Raw genomic sequence first — 14,106 nt, 5'->3', positions numbered from 1 at the left:
AAGGATATGAACAGACATTTCTCAAAAGAAGACATTCATACAGCCAACAGACACATGAAAAAATGCTCATCATCACTGGCCATCAGAGAAATGCAAATCAAAACCACAATGAGATACCATCTCACACCAGTTAGAATGGCGATCATTCAAAAGTCAGGAAACAACAGGTGCTGGAGAGGATGTGGAGAAATAGGAACACTTTTACACTCTTGGTGGGATTGTAAACTAGTTCAACCATTATGGAAAACAGTATGGCGATTCCTCAAGGATCTAGAACTAGATGTACCATATGACCCAGCCATGCCATTACTAGGTATATACCCAAAGGATTATAAATTATGCTGCTATAAAGACACATGCACACGTATGTTTATTGCAGCACTATTCACAATAGCAAAGACTTGGAATCAACCCAAATGTCCATCAGTGACAGATTGGATTAAGAAAATGTGGCACATATACACCATGGAATACTATGCAGCCATAAAAAAGGATGAGTTTGTGTCCTTTGCAGGGACATGGATGCAGCTGGAAACCATCATTCTTAGCAAACTATCACAAGAACAGAAAACCAAACACCGCATGTTCTCACTCATAGGCGGGAACTGAACAATGAGATCACTTGGACTCGGGAAGGGGAACATCACACACCGGGGCCTATCATGGGGAGGGGGGAGGGGGGAGGGATTGCATTGGGAGTTATACCTGATGTAAATGACGAGTTGATGGGTGCAGCACACCAACATGGCACAAGTATACATATGTAGCAAACCTACATGTACCCTACAACTTGAAGTTTAATAATAATAAATAAATTCAAAAAAAAAACAAAAACAAAAACAAAATAAATAAATAAATAAATAAATAAATAAATAGCCCGACGAGGTGGCATGCACCTGTAATCCCAGCTACTCAGGAGGCTGAAGCACAAGAATTGCTTGAATCTGGGAGGTGAAGGAAGCTTGAATCTTGCCGTGAGCCAACCAAGATCATGCCACTGCCTTCTATCCTGGGTTAGAAAGCAAGGTTCTATCTCAAAAAAAAAAAAAAAAAAAGGGAAGGGAAGGAGGGAAGGGAAGGGAAGGGAATTCTCTCATGGTCAGCACATCATGAGTAGAAAATTCAAAGTGCATGCCTGGTAATGAACCACTAAAATTTATATTTTTCCTAGCTGGAAATTACTTGACCATATTAACGATCGTGTAAAACAGGACCAACACTTCATTCTGCCAAGATATTGCTATTAGAAGCCTCCTGCATCTGTGCCACCATTACGCAGTCACAGCCCCTTATTCAAGCTCTTCAATTAGTCATTCATTAATCGAACAAGTGTATATCGAGCCAGGGTCCTGGGTCCTGGGGAGTTAACAGAGAATATGATTTGAGTGCCTTCCATCAAAGGCATTCATTCTGTCTGGTGATGGAGACAGAGGCATAAAGGGGCAAATACAACATGCAATAATAATGCAGTGAAAGAAAGGACTGTGGATGTGAGAACACAAAGGAGAGCCACCAAGCCCAACCTAGAGGACATCACAAAAGCCAAACTGTGAAGAGAAAGGTTAAAGGGACCTAAGAAAAAGGCTGTTTCTAGGCAGTTGAAACAGATGCATTAGAAAGAATGGCAGATTCTTGAACTCTTAGAACTGCAGGACTATTGTTAGGATTTAGTAGAGAGAAGGACAGCAAGAGTTGAAGCAGAAGAAGTAAGCTTGGGTTACATTTTGAAGGGCTGCATATTCCATAACATTTAGACTTTTATTAAGGGCAATGCAGAGAAATGGAAGGGTATTAAGCAGGAGAATGACATGATCAGATTTTCATTTTAGAAAGCTGACAGTTTGGATATTAAATTGGATGGAATTAAGAATAGATATCTTGAAAACAGTTTAAGAAAGGATTGCAATGGCCTAGGCAGTAGATGATGATGGCCAGAAGCTGTGGGAATGGAGTTGGAGAGAAGAAAACAGAATCAACATATGTGAGGAAGGTCAAGAAAAGAAAGGAACAGAAAGGAGAAGAGAAGAGAAAGGAAAAGGAAAGAAAGAAAACACAGGAGACAAAGCAAATTTGTGAAGATTGTTGGTATGTTGTGTTTAGTTTATAATAGGTTGAGTTTGAAGTCAATTATTAGTCCCTTATGTACAATCAGCACATAGCAGTGAGATAACTGTCCAGACCTCACAAGCGAGGCTGAGGTGTCTCTAAATTTGGAAAACATCTGTATGCAAATTATTACTTAAACCAAAGGAGCAACAGAAAGCACAGGTAGAAAGTGTAGAATTCAAAGAAAAAAGAGCAAAATGCTGGGCGAGGGGTCTCACGCCTATAATCCCAGCACTTTGGAAGGCCAAGGTGGGCAGATCTCAAGGTCAAGAGATCAAGTCCATCCTGGCCAACATGGTGAAACGCCGTCTCTACTAAAAATACAAAAATTAGCTGGGCATGGTGGCACATGCCTGTAGTCCTAGCTACTTGGGAGACTGAGGCAGGAGAATCACTTGAACCGAGGAGGCAGAGGTTGCAGTGAGCAAAGATGATGTCACTATACTCCAGCCTGGTAATAGAAACTCCGTCTCAAAAAAAAAAAACAAAGCAAAAGACTAAACATTAAGGGACACCAACATTTAGAAATGAGTAAAGGTGGCAGAGAACAAAGGGATTTGGAGAAAGAGACTTAGGGGAATCTAAGAGAGTAAGTGTGAAGGAAGCCAAAGACAAACATTTCAAGAAGGCAGCAGTGGTTAAAATTGGTACATGCTGCCAAGTTGTCAATTGAAATAAAGGTAGAAAACTACAGTGGATTTAACAAAAATGAGGTGGATGGCAAATGAGTTGGGGATCTTGGTAGCATAAATGCTTGATTGGATTGAATTAGGATGTGCCTATGTGGTGAGGAATTGGAGTCAGTGGTGTAGAGAATATTTTTATGAACACTAATTTTCCACTTCTGGAAATATACACCAATAAAAACAAAAATGTTAGATGTAGTATAACAGCAGGTGACGACAAGCTCTAGGATGAAGCCGGGGTGGATGGTGGCAGAGAAGTGATGGTGAAGTTCACTAGTATTGAGGAACTCAAGAGACCAAAAAAGCTGCAGTGCTGAGTGGATCATTTTTTCAGACACTGACATTACCCTAGACTTGGGGCAAAGGAGAGACAGGAGCCAGAGAGCAAAGTCTTTACTACATGAAGAACAGAAGTAGGAAGGCAGTGCTGACAGTGATGGGGTAGTGGGTTTTATAACCAGGCAGCATGAACCTCACAGGAACATGGATAAGAGGAAGAAGAAATGTTATCTGTAAAAGGCACAGGGAAAATAGAGGGGTCTCAACCCCAACTCCTAACTCTGAGAACACAGGTTGTAGGCAAATAAGCAAATCCTCCCTCCCATCCTCCCTCCCCTCCCCTCCTCTTCCTCCTTCCCATCCCCTCTCCCCTTCCCTCCTTCCCTTCCCCTTCCCTTCCCCTCCCCTTCCCTTCCCCTCCCCTCTCCTTCCCTTCCCTTCCATTCCCCTCCCATCCCTTCCCTTCCTTTCCCCTCCCTTCCCTTCCCTTCCTTTCCTTCCTTTCCTTCCAGAAGCACTCCTTGGGTGTCTGCTAGTGCTGGGACTGTGCTAGATGCTAAGAAGATTCTTGGTAAACAAATCACACGGGGTTCCTGCTCTCATAGAATCTACAATTGGAAGGCTGATAGAAAAGTAAAATTCTTGAGCTGGAGGAAGGTATCAGTTAAGACTCAGGGATAAAGAGCTTCTATTGAAGAGATGAAGGAAAGGACTTTTGTTCCCTAGGAAACAAGCACTCCACAAGGTGTGGTGCATAGGTTTTGAAGAGAGGAAGTGAGGGAGGCTGGGCCAAAAGGGAGGACATACAGAGCAGGTTGGGCTGCAGAGAACAGACAACCTATCTTGGAGGGGCTTCCATTTTGAGAAGCACCTGAGAATGTCAGAGGTGTGCAGCCTGGAGGAACTGGCCAACTGGCCCTGGGGTTTCCAGTGGAATTGATTCCACACCTGCAGTTTCAAATTCACCGAGCTCCCCAAGGGAATCCAAGTGTAGGGCACAACAGTCACTACGGGGGATAAGGGAGGAGAGAAACTGGCTCTCATTGCAAAACCAGCCCAGGTCTAGTTAGCTTATATTCTTGGGGAAATTTAAGTGTACGGCAGCAGCAGGAGTCACGGAGATGGATTCATCACCTATCAGTCACAGAAACAATCCCCGGAGCTCAGCAAGAAGCTGGGCCTTTTGAAAAGAGGCCAGCCAGTTCTAGATTGGGTTTCTGAAGGAACCCACTTCTGACCTTAGTTCTCTGTATCTTTCTAACCTTTGTATTTTCTTTAAATCTTCATTTTCATTGTTCCCCCCAGTATTTATGAATGCTCCCTCTGGGATCCATTCTCAATCCCTTGCTTATGAGGAATGTCCTTCCTTAATTGTCTCAACTATCTTGGTCCAGATAGTCATTCCCTTCTTGACAGGTCCTGGCCCTACTCAGAAGGCTCATGTGTGGTCATGTGGGAGGATATTTTCTTGAACTGTTCTGTTGCCTAGACTTACACCAAAGACACAGTTTTTATCTCTTTCCTGAAACCCACATCTTCATAAAACCTCTGAGAGACCCCAGTGCCACAGGATCTGAAGCCCGGGAAACAAAAGATGCATCTCCATCTTCATCCAAAGTCTGGAATAAATAAATGCCAATACTTCCCAGGACATCTTCATTACCTTCATTTATTTTTTATTCCTCAAGACTCCTCTGGCTACTGTCATCGCCCCAGCAGCCTTCTTGTTTCTAGCTAGTTTCCTCTCCAGAGATTCAAAGAGGTATTTTTCCTTGCCAAATCAGATTACATTCCTCTGAGATGAGTGCCATGCATACTAGAAAGTGCTTTTTCAAATGAGATGGTCCCCTGGGCCCTGCGTAGTCTTAGCTTCCTTCCTGGTGGTTTCAAGCGTTTCTGCCAGTTTTTCTAGTTTCTTCCTTACCTCCTATAGTCTTTTACTTCCTTCACTATAATCAAACAGATATTCCCTTGGCACACTTTGCTTAATCCTTCCATTGCCATCTGTATCTCTCCTTCCCTACAGCAGCTGGCAGAGAATTATTCCCATTAGCCCCTTACCTTGGCCCCTGTTTTCTGTTAAGTTTTCAGCTACTCAAATTGTAGCTGAAACAAATCATTTTGTCCCACCAGATAGGAAAGGTGCATACACACCTCTGACCCAAACTTCTATCTAGAATGTCTCTAAGTCCATTCACGTTGCTATAAAAGAATACCTGCCAGGCGCAGTGGCTCACGCCTGAAATCCCAGCACTTTGGGAGGCCGAGGTGGGCGGATCATGAGGTCAGGAGATCGAGACCATCCTGGCTAACACAGTGAAACCCTGTCTCTACTAAAAATACAAAAAATTAGCTGGGCGAGGTGGCGGGCGCCTGTAGTCCCAGCTACTCAGAAGGTTGAGGCAGGAGAATGGCCTGAACCCGGGAGGCGGAGCTTGCAGTGAGCCGAGATGCGGCCACTGCACTCCAGCCTGGGCGACAGAGCGAGACTCAGTCTCAAAACAAAAAAAGAAAAGAAATATCTGAGGCTGGGTAATCTATAAAGAAAAGGGGTTAATTTGGCTCATGGCTCATGGTTCTTCAGGTTGTTTAAGAAGCAAGGCACCAGCGTCTGCTTTTGAGGAAGGCTTCAGCTGCTTCCATTCATGGCTGAAAGATAAGGAGAGCCAGTGTGTGCAAAGATCACATGGTGGAAGAGGATGCAAGTGAGAGGGGATGGAGGTGCCAGATTCTTTTAAACAGTCAGTTCTCACTGGAACTAATAGAGCAAGAACTCACTCATTACTGCTTGGATGGCACCAAGTCATTCATGAGGAATCTGCCCCCATGACCCAAACATCTCCTCCTAGGCTCCACCTCCAACACTGGAGATCAGATTTCAACATGAGATTTATAGGGGACAAACAAATGGCAGCAATAAGTTACTGGAGGGCAGGGAACATGGTGAAAGACATTCAGTGCAGTCCTTCAAAAAGTGGTGTTTGTAAAGGGCATAAAATATCAGGAAAGTCCGAACCATGAAAAGAAGGTAAGTATGGGTTAGTCTTCTCTTTATTTGCTTGCAGACAAAATCAGATGCCTATTATTTTATCCATTGCCCACTGTATTTGCACCCACTGCTGATGAACTTCTTGCCAGTCCTGTCTCCCATCCATCTATGAGGCTGTGATTTATCATTCACTCTACCGTGGGCTCCGTGAGTACTTCCACACCTGTCCATCATGTTTTCCAAGGCTACAAATTATCGGTGGGCCAAGTACAGTTACAAATAGCCTTCACAAGCTTTGCTGGTAAAGAAAATATATCATTTCTCTTTCCCTTTCAATGTACTATAATATATATACAGCTAAAACTCCTCAGACGGTTCATTAGCTTTCTCACTTGGTCGAGAGCTTCTCAGCAGGACATTCAGAACCACCGTGTATTGAAGTCTATTGCCAATTTCTCCATGATAATCAGTAATATGAAAAAGTTATGACCAATTTCTAAAGATGCCCAATTTATGCCTAGGAAGTATAGGAACACACACCAGACAAACTGAGCAACTCGATGTGTTCTTATTACATTAGTACATTCTGTCCAGAATGGAAATAACCTAGAGTGTCATATAATGTGCTTTCAAATAATTGAACTCAAGCATTTATCCTATCATTTGTTTATTCATAAAATATTTATTGAGCACCTACCACATGCCAATTAATATTATAGGCACTAGGGATACATCAACACGGAAAAAATAATTTTAAAATTCAGGTTTTGTTGGCAAGAAAAGGCAATAAAGAGACATTGAGTTCTAAAGGGGGATCCCCTCCTGCCTCAGTCTTTGGAGGCTGTGATGGTTAACTTTTTATACGTCAATATGACTGGGCCATGGTCCCCAGATATATAGTCAAACATTATTCTGGAAGTTTCTGTGAAGGATTTTTTTTGGGTGATCCTAATATTTAAATCAGTGGACTTTGAATACAGCAGATTGCTCTCCATAATGTAGCTGGGCCTCATCCAATCAGTTAAAGGCCTTAATAGACCCAAGTCTGACCTCCCTCAAGAATTCTGCCAGCAGACAGCTGGCCTTCAACCTGAACTACAACATTGGTTCTTTCCTTTATCTCCAACTCACAGGTCCAAAATCACAGGAATATGGACTTTCGAGCCTCCATAATCATGTGAGCCAATTATTTAAAATAAATTTCTCGACATACAAGTACATCCTATTGGTTTTGTTTCTCTGCAAAACCCTGACTAACATGGGATAAATGCTTTTATTAACTGAGACTGATGGAAAATTACCCAGTCCCAGCATACCCTTCCATAATCATTTCCACCATGCCTTTTCCACGTACTTCCCAGGGCTGCCTCTGGAGAGACTGCTTATGCCTACCTCTCCCAAAACACCCTTTATGATACATTTGGGATGCGACCCCGCCTGGCTTAACAGTGGCCAATGAAAGTGTGCCCTTTGGAAGCCCCAGCTTTTTCACCTTCCACTGACACCTCCTCAATTTCCTTTCCCCTAGTGTGTCCTCTGAGGAATTAGGCAGTTCAGCTGGCTCTAGAGGTAACCTACACATCTTTCTAGAAGCAAAAATTGACCTTTAGAGCTGAAAAACACCGATTTGGATCCTCTTCTGGGATCATGCAAATGTTAAAAGCAGCGGGAAAGTACCCAAGAGGAAATGGCATTCCGTTCTGTCCCAGGGACAACAGGCTACCTAATAGCTCACATGCTTGCTAGCTGGGGGCTACAGACACCACTAAGGCCGTCCCCTATCTTTAAAGCCCATAATTCCAAGGTTGCCATCTTCCTGTTGGATTTGGCCCTGATCCAGGCACATCTAGCCGTTCTACGTGGTCTCATCTTTGCGGATGCTTCCCCTCTGCGTGGGATGTGTTCTTCCACTTTTCTACTAGAAAACTCTCTCTCCTTCCAGCCCTGCCAAATGTTAGCATTTTTCTGAAGTCTTTCCTGACCCCCGTCAGGAAACATTAACTACTCCCTCTCCTAGGTTCTCAGAGACATGTTTTTTTTTTGTTGTTTTTTTTTTTTTTTTTTCTGAAAATTAAAACAACACGCAAAAACATGGTCCTATTAACCAAACATTCAAACGTCACCCCAATGAAAGTTGTTTTGGAAAACTAGTAAAACTATGAGAGAGTGCAAATTTTACTGGCTATATTTTATCCTGCCTTCTATAGCCAGTCTTTATAAATGCAATTTGCAAATAAAAGTTTATAACACTGGGTAACTCAGGGTAATAACCCTCAAATTTAAGAACTCCAAAACATAAAATCTTGCACAGTATCAGTGAAGTGGCTGCTGGTCATTTCTCTCAACATAGCAGCGTGTGAGCTCCATGATTATAATTGTTTATTCTAACTACCCTCATTTCCTCTATTCTTTACATCCTTCATCCCTTAGAGCAAACGTAACTGTACAATTCAAGCAGCCATCAATTCATTCCAGTGGAATGTCTTAATAGAAATGTCCCCTCTCGCTGGAAATTTTTAGAAGTAGCACATATGAAATCCATTTAAATGCCAGAGAATTTTTTCTCCTCAGGTTGATGGTAGTACATATCACATGCTTGGCTTAGAGGTGAATTGCAAAAGAAATAAGAAAACCAGACTAATCATGGAAATACGTGTTGGATGGAATTACCGATCGTACTGTGGTAAGAACTACCGTAAACACTGATTTTTTTTTTTTTTTAAAGTTCATCTGTCACCTGGGGCCCATCAGGAGGCAAGTTTCAATTTTGTATTAAGTTCAACTTTCTGGTTTCCTATGCAGGCCACATTCAAACATACCGTAAAGATGATGCCAAAATCATCTTGCAGAAATTCCCAGCAATCTGTGTTTTTTTCCCCCTGCCCCACACTGCTTCAGTGGTGCTAGTTTTGGCTTTGATCCCAGGCAATCCAACCCATCACTTTCAACCCTTCTGCAGAGGCAGGAACAGGTCTGAGCAGCTTCTGCGCATTCTGCTCTCCTCTAGCAGTTGGCACAGCAAAGGGACTGCCCCTTGTACATATGGTCAAGAATCAGATCTCCCCCTGGACCTCCAGACTCTTAAATCTTTTTGTTATATGATGACCACCGCCAACCCAATGGGAAGTTCTCTGTCCTCATTGTACCTGGCTGTTGATCAGTGTTTGATAGAGTCAACCCCGATATAGTTTGGATATTTGTCCTCACCCACATCTCATGCTGAATTGTAATTCGTAATGTTGGAGTTGGGGCTTGGTGGGAGGTGTTTGTGTCAGGAGGGCGGATTTCTCATGAATGACTTGGGCCATCCCCTTGGTGATAAGTGAGCTCTTGCTCTGAGTTCACACAGGATGTGGTTGCTTAACAAGTGTGTGGCACCTCCCCCTCCACTCTCTCTCTCACTTCTGCTTTCGCCATGTGATGTGCCTGCTTCTGCTTTGCCTTCTGCCATGATTGGAAGCTCCTTGAGACTTCCCCAGAAGCTGAGCGGATACCAGCACCATGCTTTCTACACAGCCTGAAGAACGGTGAGTCAATTAAACCTCTTTTCTTTATAAATTACCCAGTCCCAGGTAATTCTTTATAGCAATGCAAGAACAGCCTAACACAACCCTCCTCTCCTGAAAACAATCATGCCTATGATTTCCAAGATGTCACACTCTTCTAGCATCCTGCTCAGTGGCAGGCCCCTCCAGACATCTACCCCTCACACTTCTCCCTATCAATAGATGGCACAAGGACTTACTGACTCAGGCAAAAATGTTGCATGCATTTTTTGATGTTTATCATGTACTCAAACCCCACAGTGACTCCACCAGCAACTTCCATCAGCTTGATCTCCAGCTCTAGATGACTTCCTGGCACTATCACTCAGTCCAAGTCCCATTGCCTCTTACCTGCGCCACCACTACATTAGCCCCTAATTGGCCTGCCTGCCCCTAAGGTCAGTTCTCTAGAGGGTTAGTGATGGTTTTAAAGAATAAATCAAATCACATCACTCACCTGCTCATAAATCACCCAAAGACTCCTAATTTCCTGTGCCGGGACTCCGTATCCCCAGATGGCCTCATTCCATCGCTTGTTTCATTCTTGTACCATTTCAAGAGTTGCTCTTCCTATCCACAACAGAGCTCTAATCCCTGTGCCGACATCCCTGGCCCCCTATTCTGCTTTATCACCTAGATTATATATGGATTTGTTTGATGTTTGGCTCTTCCACTAAATTTAAGCAGAGGGAGGAACTTTCACCAACTCGTATACCACTGACCCCCATCCTGGGAGTGGCTGGCAGCTCAGGCCACCTAGAGCAGGCTCTGCATGTACAGCCTATGTGCTTACAGAACAATGTCTCCTGAAGCAACCTACTGATGTCATCTCTGAGATGCTGAAAAGGGGGGTTAGTGAAATAAGCACCTGAATGTGCTTTCTTTGTTCAATGAACTACTTGTAGTCTCTTTATTTCCTTTGCCTTGGCCTGAAGGACTGAACAGGCATGAAATTAGTCAGAATCATTCCAATGGCAAATAGCCAATTCCAAAAGGCACAAGCAGAAAGAAAAACAGGAAAAGAGAGAAGAAAAGCAGGAAGAGAGGCAGGGAAGGAGGAAGAAGCCATCCTACAGTGACTTGAGGCATGGCTGGATTCAGGATCTTTAAAGAACGTTGTCAGAGTGTGTATTCTCTCTCACCCCTCACCTCACTTTTTCCTCTTTATGAAGACTGTGTTCTCTCTTCCTATAGATATGCTTCCTCCATGCAGCAAGGGAATAACTTTTGCCAATCCAGAATTACATTCATTAGTTAATTCAGTAGAAAGAGACTTCTTTCTCCTAGCAAATTTAAATTCATCCCAGGAAGACACAGATTGTGGCTATGTGTACTACTGGACCAATTACTGGACAGCTAAACTACAGAAAGGGTAGGAAACCCATACCTAAAAGAGCAAGCTAACATTTGATGGATGTCTGCTTTATCCCAAGCATAAAATAAGATTTGTTGTTGTTGTTGTTTTTGAGATGGAGTCTTTCTCTGTCCCCCAGGCTGGAGTGCAGTGGCACAATCTTGGCTCATTGCAACCTCCGACTCCCTGGTTCAAGCAATTCTCCTGCTTCAGCCTCCCGAGTAGCTGGGATTACAGGCATGCGCCCATTTTTTTTTTTTTTTTTTTTTTTTAATCTCAACCTGCATACAATCTTTTGGTCTAGAAAGAAACTTTTGGATGGCAACAAGGATGAGATGGGGTCTCTGAGACAGACCTGGGTGGAAATTTTACATTCAAAAATCAAAAAAAGGCCAGGTGTAATGCCTGTAATCCCAGCAATTTGGGAGGCCAAGATGGGAGGATTGTTTGAGCCCAGGAGTTCAAGACCACCTTGGGCAATAGAGCAGGACCCCGTCTTTGCAAAAATTTTTAAAAATTAACTGGATGTGATGGCGCACACCTGTAGTCCCAGCTACTTGTGAGACTGAGGCTAGAGGATCACTTAAGCCTGGGAGGTGGAGGCTGCAATGAGCCATGACTGCATCACTGCACTCCAGCCTGGGTAACACAATGCCCTGTCTCAAAAACTAAAACAATCTAACATGTGCTCGCATGCACATAACCTACACCAACGGAGCCCTAAAACCAATCACATAAGACTACTGAGTAAAATAAGTAAGAATGAACAAATCAAAGTCAGAAGTGAATTATACAAATGAAAATGTCAACATATCTGTTTGTCTATCAGCACTTCCTCCTTTGTTGTCATCTAGAATTATGATTTTAAATGTCATTTATCCACTGATGAATCTCATATCATTTATCCAGCCTGCCCTCTCCCCTGAGCTTCAGATTGGGTATCCAATTTCCTACATGTCAGCTCCACTTACATGCTCAAGAGGCATCTCAAATTTAAGATGTATGAAGTGGTATGCCCCCATCTTCACCAAATCTCATCTCCCCTTAGTCTTCTCATGCTCAGAAGGTGGCAACTCAATTTTGGTTCCCAGGCAAATACCCTTGAACTTATCCATAACTCTTCTTTCTTTCACCTGGCATCTAATGTTTCAGCCAATCATGTTGGCTCTGCTTCAGAATATATCTAGAGCTGAACTCTCAGCACTTCTCCGCTGAGGCTCCCAACTGGTGTAACTGCCAGCATGTCTCACTGGAATCACAAGATGAGATCCGCAGGATCGCTCAGGAGCCTCTGACCGGGTCTCCCTGCCTCTACTCTGGCCTCTACAGTCAATTCCTAATCCAGCAGCCAAAGTAATCTTGTAACAACAAATGTAAGATTACGCCATGCCTCTGCTTCTACCTCCTCCATGCATTCCCATCTCATGTACAAAAAAACAAATGCCAGAAAGCCCTGTCGGACTTTTTCCCTGGACCTCATCCCTTGTCCCTCTCTGACATCACTTCTCACCCTCCCTCACTTGTTCTGCTCAAGCCACACTGACATCCTTGTTATTACACATACACAACTGACATGCACCCACCAGAGGTTTTTGCAACACAGTTTCTTCCATCTGGCATGCTCTCTTTCCTATATCTTTATTTTCTTTAAAAAAAAAACACAAAATTGTGTAAATTTAAGGGTGCAAGTGCAATTTTGTTACATGCTCATATTGCATAGTGGTCAAATCTTGACTTTTAGTGTATTGATCACCCAAATAACATGCACTGTACCTATTAAGTCATTTCTCATCACCTGCGCCTTTCGAGTCTCCAGTGTCTGTCATTCCACACTCTATGTCCATGTGTACACATTGTTTAGCTCCCATTTATAAGTGAGAACATGCAGCATTTGACTTTATATTTCTGAATTGTTTCACTTAAAATAATGACCTCCAGTTCCATCCATGTTGCTGCAAAAGACATGACTTAATTCCTTTTTGTAGCTGATTAGTATTTCATTGTGTATATATATCACATTTTCTTTGTCCAACATTCTTTACCTTCTTACTTTAAAAGCAACCCATGCACCTGATCCAACAATTCTTCTCTCCTTTCCCTACTTTGTTTTTCTCTAGGGCACATCCCTCTGTCTGATGTACGAATGTTTTATTTATTTGTATGTGTATTCCCTATTCCCCTCAGTATAATATAACCTCCACGAAAGTAGGGACATTTTTGCCTGTTTTGTTCACTACTATATCCTCAGGGCCTGAAACAGTGCCTGGCACACAGTAGGTGCTTGATAAACATGTGCTGAATTAATTACTCAATTATCTATCCATCAATTCTTTCTGCCCAAGAAAAGCAAAGAATAATGGCTTAAAGGAAAATCATCTGCCTCTTCACTCCTCACCATTTTCCCTCTTGGATTTAAAGAAATAGAAAAAAAATTTCTAAAGATATCTGATTTTTGAACCCAATATGAAAAAATAATGTGTTAAACAAGAACTGGTTGAAAAAGATATAAGAAAATGAAATATGTAGCAACAAACAAAATCAGCAGGCATGCAGAAAATCAATTCATAACTGTAGAGAATAAACTTGAGAAGCACTTTCAGAGTAAAGGCCAAACAGATGACATTGTGAAACATACGCATAAGGCAACGACATATTTAAATGCCAAACCTTAGAAAGAAAACTGCCCAATGCAAGAACAAATGAATCAGTGAGAGGCAATAATCAGAGATATGAGAGAATAAAACATTCCAGACCTTAAAAAGCAAACTTGACGTTAGAAATTGATGGTTTAACATCTTCCAGAGAAACTTAATGAGCAGAAATAAATATTAAAATATAGCCTCATAAAAATTTTAATCTTAAAGAATGTTTTCAATGAGTCCTAAAATTAACCAAAGTTGGGGGGAAAATCAACTGTACTTTTCCATATCTCCTCTACCATAATAAATGCTAAAAACAAGGCAGAGTATTATGCGTGGAGGGAGAAGTTTATGATTCAAGGATTTTGTAAATATCTATGTGCTATTTATATGTTAGAATGACTTATGTTTAATGATCATCCCTGCAAATGAATAATATTATAAAAAATATCAGCTACAAGATGAAAAAGTCTTATCAATTTGCCACACAGTAAGTTTTCTACAAAAA

General features: G+C 42.3%; 1 protein-coding gene across 1 annotated transcript in view; it reads right to left on the bottom strand.

Annotated features, from left to right (window-relative positions):
* The window catches only part of KIAA1217 (KIAA1217 ortholog), an 850,300-nt gene that overhangs the window by 793,669 nt on the left and 42,525 nt on the right, over window positions 1-14,106 (bottom strand). The window lies entirely within an intron of this gene.

The sequence above is a fragment of the Chlorocebus sabaeus genome, chromosome 9, assembly GCF_047675955.1.
Source record: "Chlorocebus sabaeus isolate Y175 chromosome 9, mChlSab1.0.hap1, whole genome shotgun sequence".
NCBI classification, from domain to species: domain Eukaryota; kingdom Metazoa; phylum Chordata; class Mammalia; order Primates; family Cercopithecidae; genus Chlorocebus; species Chlorocebus sabaeus.
This window is presented reverse-complemented; position numbering and strand designations above follow the sequence as displayed.